This window comes from Phocoena sinus, chromosome 6 (genome assembly GCF_008692025.1).
Source record: "Phocoena sinus isolate mPhoSin1 chromosome 6, mPhoSin1.pri, whole genome shotgun sequence".
NCBI lineage: Eukaryota > Metazoa > Chordata > Mammalia > Artiodactyla > Phocoenidae > Phocoena > Phocoena sinus.
Window position 1 is genome coordinate 88,599,247 of NC_045768.1, and position 11,681 is coordinate 88,610,927.

Below are 11,681 nucleotides of genomic sequence, written 5' to 3' on the forward strand. Positions count from 1 at the left end.
AATGGAGACTATGATTAACATAAAAGAATAGGATCTGTAATCCTCTGAGTTTATTTCTGAGGAAAAAAGAAAAAGCAATAACTGAAAGTACACATAACTCAAATAAGGAAATGATTATCATGCAAATTATGCATCTTCTAGGGATGAACTTGCTTAAAATTTGTGTGCACACTTCTGAAATTAGAACCAAATTAGAAACCTCTGCTTATACTTGTATATAAATACACACACGCACACTTTTCTTGGTTGATATTTTGTAACACTGATTATATGGCAATGATAAAATGTGGTTAAGTTTTGATTAGCAAGAAAAAAGGATTAATGTTATCAGTAAGTGCAATTTTGTGAATCAAGTTATAAAACTTTAATCTGTTGACACTTCAGAAGCTTTAATAAGTAGTATTTTCCTAGATGAAAATAATAAAATTAAAGTTCCAATCAGAATTCTAAAAAAGTTTTTTATGTGTGTTTTTCTCTTTGACATTTGTATTTTTTGTTTGTTAAACCTAAAGGAAAAATTATGACTTTCATCACAATAAAAATATTTAGTAATGATTAGAAAATAATTGAAAATGCATAACAATGTGTCCATATTAACATGTATGGTACTGCTAAAATATTTAACAACTGATCCTTGTGCAATAAAAGTTCAGGTCCAGGAAGAAAAGAAAGTGAGAACATATTGTGTATCAGAGCTGGTTTCAATAGTGGAAAAAGGACATTCAGTAACCTCGTTAGAACAATGAGGTAGGTGCCAGAACAAAGTAAGTCCATATCCATTGCATTCATATTACAATAAATAACTTTCATAGGGATTCAAGCTATAAGCACTTAAAAGACAATTTTAAAGTTGTTTTTTTTTAAATCAGTTATTTATTTATTTTTTATTTGCTTGTGCCAGGTATTATTTGTGGCACGCAGGATCTTTGTTGCGGCATGCAAGATCTATTTCCCTAACCAGGAATCAAACTCGGACCCCCTTCACTGGGAGCGTGGAGTCTTAACCACTGGACCACCAGGGAAGTCCCAATTTTGAAGTTTTAAAATTTAAATTCTAAATTTCTTAAGTTCTTAAGGAATACAAACATTTAAAAAATATAAGGCCTTTCAGCTCCTTTCCTTGGAAACGCTTGACCTTCACTCCTATCCCATGCCTAGGACACTGCGCCAGGCTTGGGAACACAGCCTTCATGTCCTGAGAGGGGCCACAGACATGATCCGGGCTCCACCTCTTCCAAGTCCAGTGCTACCAGTGTAGATGCAGCACCACTACAGTTACTAATAAATATTTGCAGAAAAATACTTTGAGGCTGTAAAACATTCTGTGTCTCCTTATAGCATCACCCACCCAATTTAGCATTCATCTGTGGATCTTGCCTGCATCAGTGATTACTCTGGTGTTCTAATGGTGGTTTTCAATTTCTGCCTTCCTTTGAGAAAGTATAAAGCAGCCTCTGACATTAGGGAACTGGCCTGACACTTAGAACCTGGCTGTCTGTTAAAGCTGTCTTGGTGCTCAGAGCTAAACAGAGCTGTTTTCGTGTTGGACATAATCTCACTGAACACCAAGTGGACAAGGTCATTTTGTGACTATGATGATGTAAGACAAGCAAGACTAGTTTATAATTTTGCATAAGTAGGGACAAAAACAAGGTTGTTCTGCTACTCTCAAAATTAGAAATATCCCTCTCTCCGCTGATATGAGTGACTGCTGCCTTTTTTTTTAACAACACCCAATCCAGACTAAATTCAGCTGCCTTTGAACCTCTGCAAAATGAACTAACCAAAGCTCAAATCCAATGATTCCTTCCTAATACCCTTTTACTAAAACAGTTTATGGTTCCCATATGGTGTGCACTCTGCCTCATTGCAACGACTATTAAAGTCCAAATTGTTCAACTACCAGTATGTTGCTGGTGATATTTGGCTGAAGTACATTAATGTCTTCTACTGTTATTATTTGGACTTCTGTAAGGAGGATTTGTCCTTTCTCCCAATTTATTTATTCAACCATTTGTTTTTATCTGTATAGACAGGTGAAGATTTATGTCATTCCTTGGGCTATAATCCGTTACTATATTTTTTGCTAAATATGTTCTAGCTCTTGCCATTGGGAGATCCTTCAGCTTGCTCTGTGTCCTTTTCCCTCTTTTTTTAATAGGTTTTTAAAATAATTAAAAAAAAATTATTTTATTTATTTATTTTTGGCTGCGTTGGGTCTTCGTTGCTGCGTGCAGGCTTTCTCTACTTTCGGCGAGTGCGGGCTACTCTTCGTTGCGGTGCGCAGGCTTCTCATTGCGGTGGCTTCTCTTGTTGTGGAGCATGGGCTCTAGGCGCGCAGGCTTCAGTAGTTGTGGCACGCGGGTTCTCGGCGCGCGGGCTTCAGTAGTTGTGGCGCGCGGGCTTCAGTAGTTGTGGCACACGGGCTTAGTTGCTGCGTGGCATGTGGGATCTTCCCGGATCAGGGCACGAACCCGCATCCCCTGCATTGGCAGGCGGATTCTGAACAACTGCGCCACCAGGGAAGCCCTAGGCTTTGTTTTTTAGAGCAGTTTTAGGTTCACAGAAAAAATGAGAGGAAAGTACAGAGAGTTCCTATATACTTCCTGCCCCTTCAGACATACAGCCTTCTGCACTATGAACATCCTGCACCAGAGCCATGCATTTGTTACACTCAATGAACCTGCATTGATATATCATTATTACCCAAATCCATAGTTTGTATTAGAGTATACTCTTGGTGTTATACATTCTGTGGGTTTTAACAATGTAGCCACCATTATAGTATCATACAGAATAGTTTCACTGCCTTAAAAATCCTTTGTGGGGCTTCCCTGGTGGCGCAGTGGTTGAGAGTCCGCCTGCCGATGCAGGGGACACGGGTTCGTGCCCCGGTCTGGGAGGATCCCACATGCCGCGGAGCGGCTGGGCCCGTGAGCCATGGCCGCTGAGCCTGCGCGTCCGGAGCCTGTCCTCCGCAACGGGAGAGGCCACAACAGTGAGAGGCCCGCGTAACGCATAAAAAAAAAAAAAAAAAAAAAAAAAAAATCCTTTGTGCTTTGCCTGTTCATCCGTCCCTCCCCTCTAACCTCTGGTAACCATTGATGTTTTACTGTTCCCATAGTTTTGACTTTCTCATAATGTCATTATAGTTTGCATCATACAGTATGTAGCTTTTTCAGATTGGCATTTTTGATTTAGTAATATGCATTTACTAATTCATGTCTTTTAATGGCTTGATAGCTCATTTATTTTTGATACTTAATAATATTCTATTGTCTAGCTGTACCCCAGTTTATTTACCAATTCACCTACTGAAGGTCATCTTGGTTATTTCCAAGCTCTGGAAATTATAAATAAAGCTGCTATAAACATCCATGTGCAAGTTTTTTTGTGGACATGTTTTCAACTCCTTTGAGTGTTTACCAAGGAGGATGATTGCTGGATCATATGTATGAGTATGTATAGTTGTGTATGAAATTGCCAACCTAACTTCCAAGTGGCTGAACCATTTTGCATTCTTACCAGCAGTGAATGAGAATTCTCTTCAGCATTTGGTGTTGTCAGTGTCTTTGATTTTGGCCATTTTAATGGGTGTATCTCATTGTTTTTGTTTGCAATTCCCTAATGACATATGATGTTGAGCATCTTTTCATATGCTTCTCTTTGGTGAGGTGTCTATTCAGATCTGTCCATTGTTTAATCGGGTTGTTTGTCTTCTTATTGTTTAGTTTTAAGAGTTCTTTATATATTTTGGATAACAGTCCTTTATCAGATATGTCTCTTGCAAATAATTTTTCCTAGGCTGTGTCTTGTCTCCTCATCCTCTTGTCAATGCCTTTTGTAGAGCAGACACTTTTAATTTTAATGAAGTGCAGCTTATCAATTATTTCTTGCATGGATCATGTATTTGGTTTTTTTTTTTTTTTTTTTTTTTTTTTTCCGGTACGCGGGGCTCTCACTGTTGTGGTCTCTCCCGTTGCGGAGCACAGGCTCCGGACGCGCAGGCCCAGCGGGCATGGCTCACGGGCCCAGCCGCTCCGTGGCATGTGGGATCTTCCCGGACCGGGGCACGAACCCGTGTCCCCTGCATCGGCAGGCAGACTCTCAACCACTGCGCCACCAGGGAAGCCCATGTATTTGGTTTTATATCTAAAAAGTCATTACCAAACCCAGGATCATCTAGATTTTTTCCTATGTTATCTTCTATGAGTTTTATAGTTTTGCACTTTACATTTAGGTTTATGATTCATTTAAATTTAATATTTGTAGAGGATGTAATGTCCAGATAAATTTTGTTTTGCATGTGGACATCCCATTATTTCAGCATCATTTATTGAAAAATCTGTCATTTCTCCATTGTGTTACTTTTGCTCCTTTGTCAAAGATTAGTTGACTATAGTTGTGTTGGTCATTGCTGGGCTCTGTATCCTGGTGCATTGATCTTTCAGTCTGTTCTTTCACCAATACCACATTTTCTTGATTACTATAGCTTTATAGTAAGTCTTGAAGTTGGGTAACATCAGCCCTCTGACCTGATTCTTCTCTTCCAATATTGTGTTGGCTAGTCTGGGTCTTTTGCCTCTCTGTAAACTTTAGAATCAGTTTGTTTATATCCACAAAATAACTTGTGATTTTTTAAATTGGGATTGCATTGAATCTATAGATCAAATTGGGAAGAACTGACATCTTGGCAATATCTAGTCTTCCTATCCATAAACATGGAATACCTTTCCATCTATTTAGTTATTCTTTCATTTCTTTCAGTTTTGTAGTTTTCCTTATATAGATATTGTACATATTTTATTAGATTTGTTGCCAAAATTTCAATTAACAATCAAGTTAAGAAGAAAAAAGGGAATTTTATTTGAGCCAAACAGAATTATAACCTGAGAGACAGAATCTTGGAAAGCTCTGAGTACTTCCTGCCTGTTAGAAGTTGAAGGCACAGTCATATACATTTTTGAGACAAAGGATCATACATGACAATGACATACTGATATTTTATATATAGTTCACCAAATATACATAGTCCAGGTAAGTGCATACAAAGCAAGAAGCAAGTCACCATGACCCCTTACAGAGTTGGGAACAAAGGCTATTTTTTTCTTTTTTTCTGGCCACGCCGTGTGGCTTGTGGGATCTCAGTTCCCTGACCAGGTATTGAACTCAGGCCATGGCAGTGAAAGCCCGGAATTCTAACCACTAGGCAAGACAATTCCCCAAAGTCTATTTTGTGAAAATTTCCATTCTTAGTGTCAGAAGGAAGAAAAAAAGTTGATCTTTATGGTTGAGCAAGCTCTCCCATCTTTGAGGAGGTTTGGTTAATGTGTAATATAGATGCACACTACACATTAGGGAGGGAGGGAGGAGGTCCAAACAGACACAGAGAATTTTATGTTTAATTTTTTCTTGTCTGGCCTTAAAATACAAACTTTATTTCACCATTTCCCCCCTTCTGATCATTAATCATTCAATAGAAAGCATTAGGTGATTAAATATTTGGCCCCCCAATGCCAGGGTGGTTGCTTACCTGCCCTGAATCCATTATGTCCCCCAATGCCAGGTTTTAATAGTCTGGTTCTTTCTTTCCTTTTAGGGAGTTATGCTAGTAGAATGCTTAGCAAGGACTGATAGTCAATTCTAGGTTGTCCAATAGGATTTATGTCAATTTTACCCTGTATGTGCACTGTGCATGTCCATTATCTTATCTAGAACTATAGATATGATCAATAGTTTAAAGTCATTTAACCACCATTATTTTAGTTGGAGTTTTGAATATACATTGAGAAGCACAAGAGATTACTCTATAAATTATGCAGAACACAGTCAATATAGCCAACAGCCATAACAAAGTCATAAGCAGAGCATTTAAGCCATGAATCCCCAGAGATGAACCATCTACCCAAGATTTCACCTAGATTAGGAAGGGGATCCTTTAATACAAGAATTTTATTTTATATGTGAGTCATTAGATGAGTTATATTAGAAGACTCATTCAGTATGAAAGCACAACAGTCTGTCTGGATTATAGCACAAGTTTCTCTTTGCAAAGCAGTTTAAAAAACCAAGAGCCATTCAGTTTTGCAAATCACTTTCCTATCGTAGAAACTTCAGAATTGAGTAAATAAATCTAAGGTAGTAAAATAACATGGAGGTATATGCTGATGGGGAAACATTTTATAGATTATAGGAACATCTGAAAAATGTCAGTGACAGGAGTTATGAGGGACCTGTATTGGCTTTGTATTGACTGAGGAATTTTTTTTTTTTTGCGGTACGCGGGCCTCTCAATGTTGTGGCTCCTCCCGTTGCGGAGAACAGGCTCCGGACGCGCAGGCTCAGCGGCCATGGCTCACGGGCCCAGCCACTCTGCAGCATGTGGGATCTTCCCGGACTGGGGCACGAACCCGCGTCCCCTGCATCGGCAGGCAGACTCTCAACCACTGCGCCACCTGGGCAGCCCTTGACTAAGGAATTTGATGGCAGATCCAAGAATCAGTCAAATTGCCTCCAGTAGCTATAATTTGTGACAAATTTACTAAAGAATTTTTCTTCCATCTTAAACACTGGGGCAAAAGTATAGCTTGAAGTAAAACAATAAGTTTCAATTTTGACAGAGAGACATTTGGTAATCAGTACAATTGAACTAGTAGGATAGGTCTTAAAGTTCTGGTTCAGTCTCTTGGGTGAGCTGTCTGCTATTGTTGTCATCTTCTGGTCCTAGCTTGGTGATGCTTGTCTTAGTTGAAGGCAGGTGTTACAAACAGAGGCCAAAGTCCATTCAGGTGGAGGGGACTTTTTAAAATGAGAGATGTGAATCCAAGAATTTATGTCTTTCAGTTTGGCTGCACATAGATTAGTTAATAATACCTGATAAGGTTCTTCCCATCATGGCTTCAAAGAATCTTTTATTTGTTGTCCTTTCCAATAAACAAAATCTTTAGTTTGCAATTTATAATCCTTAAAGTTTTCATCTCTTGGGAACTTGCTGTAAATGGAGTTAGTTACCAAATTTTATTTTCAGTGCCTCAATAAGACCCTGACAATAATATAATATATTTCTCTTGAACACCATGAGTGAAAGTTTCCAAAAATATTGTTTTCCCCATAAAACTATTTTCTCAGGTAAGAAAATGTGTTAAAGAATACATATGCTGGAGTAATGGCCACAGTGCTCCAAGAGACACTATCAATTTCGTTTTGTTTTTTAAATCAGGTCTAAACCATATTTACGTGAAAGGTTAAAAATTCCCCCTTTTTGCTGCTATATTTGTTTCTCTACTTTGGTGGCAATTTCTTGAGCCTGAAGAAGGAAATCTTTTACTGGGTTAGCAGAGTTAATGGAGAGCAGTGGATGTTCTTGAGGCTGGACAGGATGAGTATTTTAAAGCTACCTGTTTGGCTGCAGCATCAGTAAGCTGATTTCCTGTAGCTTCCATAATATCAGATTTGGAATGCCCTGCTGTTTTAATATTTGCTAACTGTTTAGGCAGTTGTATAACAATTAATAACTCTGTAACCTGTTTTCCATTTTTAAAATAGGTTGTCTGGAAGAAGTTATAAACCTCATTATTTTCATAGCATTCCAAAGTTGTGTGCCACTCCAAAAGCATAGTGACTGCTAGTATAAATATTTGTTACCTGGTCTTTAGCTAGCTGACAAGCTCAGGTTAAGGCAATTAATTTGGCTTGCTGTCATGACTTTTTTTCTGGTAAATGAGAGCTTTTAATTATGTCTACTGTGGGAGTTATTGCATATCCAGCTCAGTAAATCCCTACTCATCCTTTAAGGAGGACCCATCTGTAAATTAAATTAGGTCAGCATTATCAATAGAAGCTTCTTATAAATCATTGCCGGGAGCAAGAACCAAATCAGTTAACAAAATTTGTTTTCTTCCTGTGGTACTGGAAACAAAGTTGTAGGGTAAAGTATTACATGGAACTGAGGTAGTATTAGGTGCAGAAATCAACAATACTTTGTAAGAAGTTAGTCAGCTTGCAGCGTAGTGCTGAGTGTGGGACATAAATAGTTAAAGGAGACTCTATTACTATGTCTTCAGTAGCCTTACATAAGAGAGACATTGCTGAAATAGTCCTCATACAAGGTGGAAGTCCTTTTGCTATGAGTCTAATTTAGCTTTGGACATAAAAGCAAGTCATTTACAAGCATTTTTGTTAAAGCATCAGAGTAAGACAATAACTGTCTATAAACATCAAAAGACTTAAAAGCATGGTTAAAGACCTGATTACAATGCAATCGTCAAAGAAATTTGGCTATTGCTGTGACATACAACATTTTAAGATAACTAGAATTATGACTGAAAATATACCAGGACATTTCAAATTTTAGGAACTTCATATAATTTCTAGAACATTTCTATTAATAATATTTACTCATGCAATATAACCTAAGAAAGTTTATCATTACTCATCTGAGCATGTTTTCCATGTAATTTAACAGACCAGGTAAGCCTAATTAGTTAAATATCTGTCTTTGAGATGTTCAGAGGCTCTCTTCAGCATCTCAAAATTACCTAGAGGTCAAAAGAACATTTAGAATTTGATTTGAGAAAGTTTGTTAAAGATATCAAAAGGTTTTCAATATTTGGCCAAGTAGGATTATAAATCACTGTGAAACAATATTTACTCACTTAACCAAAGTGACAATAAAAGATTTCAAAAGCAAGTGCAGAAAGCTACCGGTAAAGAAACTTTACAATCTGTTATCAAAAACAGATCAATATTTCAAGAAAACTTTGTACTGTGAGAGAAAAACCCCAAATTCTAGTTTTGTATTATTTCATCTTTAATATTAAAAAGCATTCATTTAATTAAATTCAATCTAATTTTAGTCAGTCTTTTAAAAAATTAATTTTTTGGCTGCATTGGGTCTTGGTTGCTGCATGTGGGCTTTCTCTAGTTGCGGTGAGTGGGGGCTACTCTCTTCATTGCAGTGTGTGACTTCTCATTGTGTAGGCTTCTCTTGTTGTGGAGCATGGGCATTAGGCATATGGGCTTCAGTAGTTGTAGCACAAGGGCTCAGTAGTTGTGGCTCACAAGCTCTAGAGTGCAGGCTCAGTAGTTGTGGTGCATGGACTTAATTGCTCCACGGCATGTGGGATCTTCCTGGACCATGGATCGAACCCATATCCCCTGCATTGACAGCTGGATTCTTAACCACTGCACTACCAGAGAGGCTCCTAATTTTAGGCAGTCTTGACCATGCATAAAACTCTTGACCATGCATAAAACTCTTTCGCTTTTAAAAGGATCATACACTATGATCAAGTGGGGCTTATCCCAGGAATGCAAGGATTCTTCAATATATGCAAATCAATCAACGTGATACACCATATTAACAAATTGAAGGAGAAAAACCATAGGATCATCTCAATAGATGCAGAGAAGGCTTTCGACAAAATTCAACACCCATTTATGATAAAAACCCTGCAGAAAGTAGGCATAGAGGGAACTTTCCTCAACATAATAAAGGCCATATATGAAAAACTCACAGCCAACATGGTCCTCAATGGTGAAAAACTGAAACCATTTCCACTAAGATCAGGAAAAAGACAAGGTTGCCCACTCTCACCACTATTATTTAACATAGTTTTGGAAGTTTTAGCCACAGCAACCAGAGAAGAAAAAGAAATAAAAGGAATCCAAATCAGAAAAGAAGAAGTAAAATTGTCACTGTTTGCAGATGACATGATACTATACATAGAGAATCCTAAAGATGCTACCAAAAATCTACTAGAGCTAATCAACGAATTTGGTAATGTAGCAGGATACAAAATTAATGCACAGAAATCTCTTGCATTCCTATACACTAATGATGAAAAATATGAAAGTGAAATTAAGAAAACATTCCCATTTACCATTGCAACAAAAAGAATAAAATATCTAGGAATAAACCTACCTAAGGAGACAAAAGACCTGTATGCAGAAAATTATAAGACACTGATGAAAGAAATTAAAGATGATACAAATAGATGGAGAGGTATACCATGTTCTTGGATTGGAAGACTCAACATTGTGAAAGTGACTCTACTACCCAAAGCAATCTACAAGTTCAATGCAATCTCTATCCAACTACCGCTGGCATTTTTCACAAAACTAGAACAAAAATTTCTCAATTTGTATGGAAACACAGAAGACCCCGAATAGCAAAAGCAATCTTGAGAACGAAAAATGGAGCTGGAGGAATCAGGCACCCTGACTTCAGACTATACTACAAAGCTACAGAAATCAAGACAGTATGGTACTGGCAAAAAAACAGAAAGATAGATCAATGGAACAGGATAGAAAGCCCAGAGATAAACCCACACACATATGGTCACCTTATCTTTGATAAAGGAGGCAAGAATATACAGTGGAGAAAAGACAGCCTCTTCAATAAGTGGTGCTGGGAAAACTGGACAGGTACATGTAAAAGTATGAAATTAGAACACTCCCTAACACCATACACAAAAATAAACTCAAGATGGATTAGAGACCTAAATGTGAGGCCAGGCACTATCAAACTCTTAGAGAAAAACATAGGCAGAACACTCTATGACTTAACTCACAGCAAGATCCTTTTTGACCCAACTCCTAGAGAAATGGAAATAAAAAAATAATAAACAAATGGGACCTAAAGAAACTTAAAATCGTTTTCACAGCAAAGGAAACCATAAACAAGATGAAAAGACAACCCTCAGAATGGGAGAAAATATTTGCAAATGAAGCAACTGACAACGGATTCATCTCCAAAATTTACAAGCAGCTCAATAACAAAAAAACAAAGAACCCAATCCAAAAATGGGCAGACCTAAATAGACATTTCTCCAAAGAAGATATACAGATTGCCAACAAACACATGAAAGAATGCTCAACATCATTAATCATTAGAGAAATGCAAATCAAAACTACAATGAGATATCATCTCACACCGGTCAGAATGGCCATCATCAAAAAATCTAGAAACAGGGGCTTCCCTGGTGGCACAGTGGTTGAGAGTCCGCCTGCCAATGCAGGGGACACAGGTTCATGCCCCGGTCCGGGAAGATCCCACGTGCTGCGGAGCGGCTGGGCCCGTGAGCCATGGCTGCTGAGCCTGCGCATCTGGAGCCTGTGCTCCACAACGGGAGAGGCCACAGCAGTGAGAGGCCCACGTACCACAAAAAAAAAAAAAAAAAAAATCTAGAAACAATAAATGCTGGAGAGGGTGTGGAGAAAAGGGAACCCTCTTGCACTCTTGGTGGGAATGTAAATTGATACAGTCACTATGGAGAACAGTATGGAGGTTCCTTAAAAACTAAAAATAGAATTACCATAAGACCCAGCAACCCCACTACTGGGCATATACCCTGAGAAAACCATAATTCAAAAAGAGTCATGTACCAAAATGTTCACTGCAGCTCTATTTACAGTAGCCAGGACATGGAAGCAACTTAAGTGTCCATCAACAGATTAATGGATAAAGAAGATGTGGCACATATATACAATGGAATATTACTCAGCCATAAAAAGAAACAAAATTGAGTTTTTTGTAGTGAGGTGGATAGACCTAGAGTCTGTCATACAGAGTGAAGTAAGTCAGAAAGAGAAAAACAAATACTGTATGCTAACACATGTATATGGAATCTAAGAAAAAAAAAAGGTCATGAAGAACTTAGGCGTAAGACAGGAATAAAGAC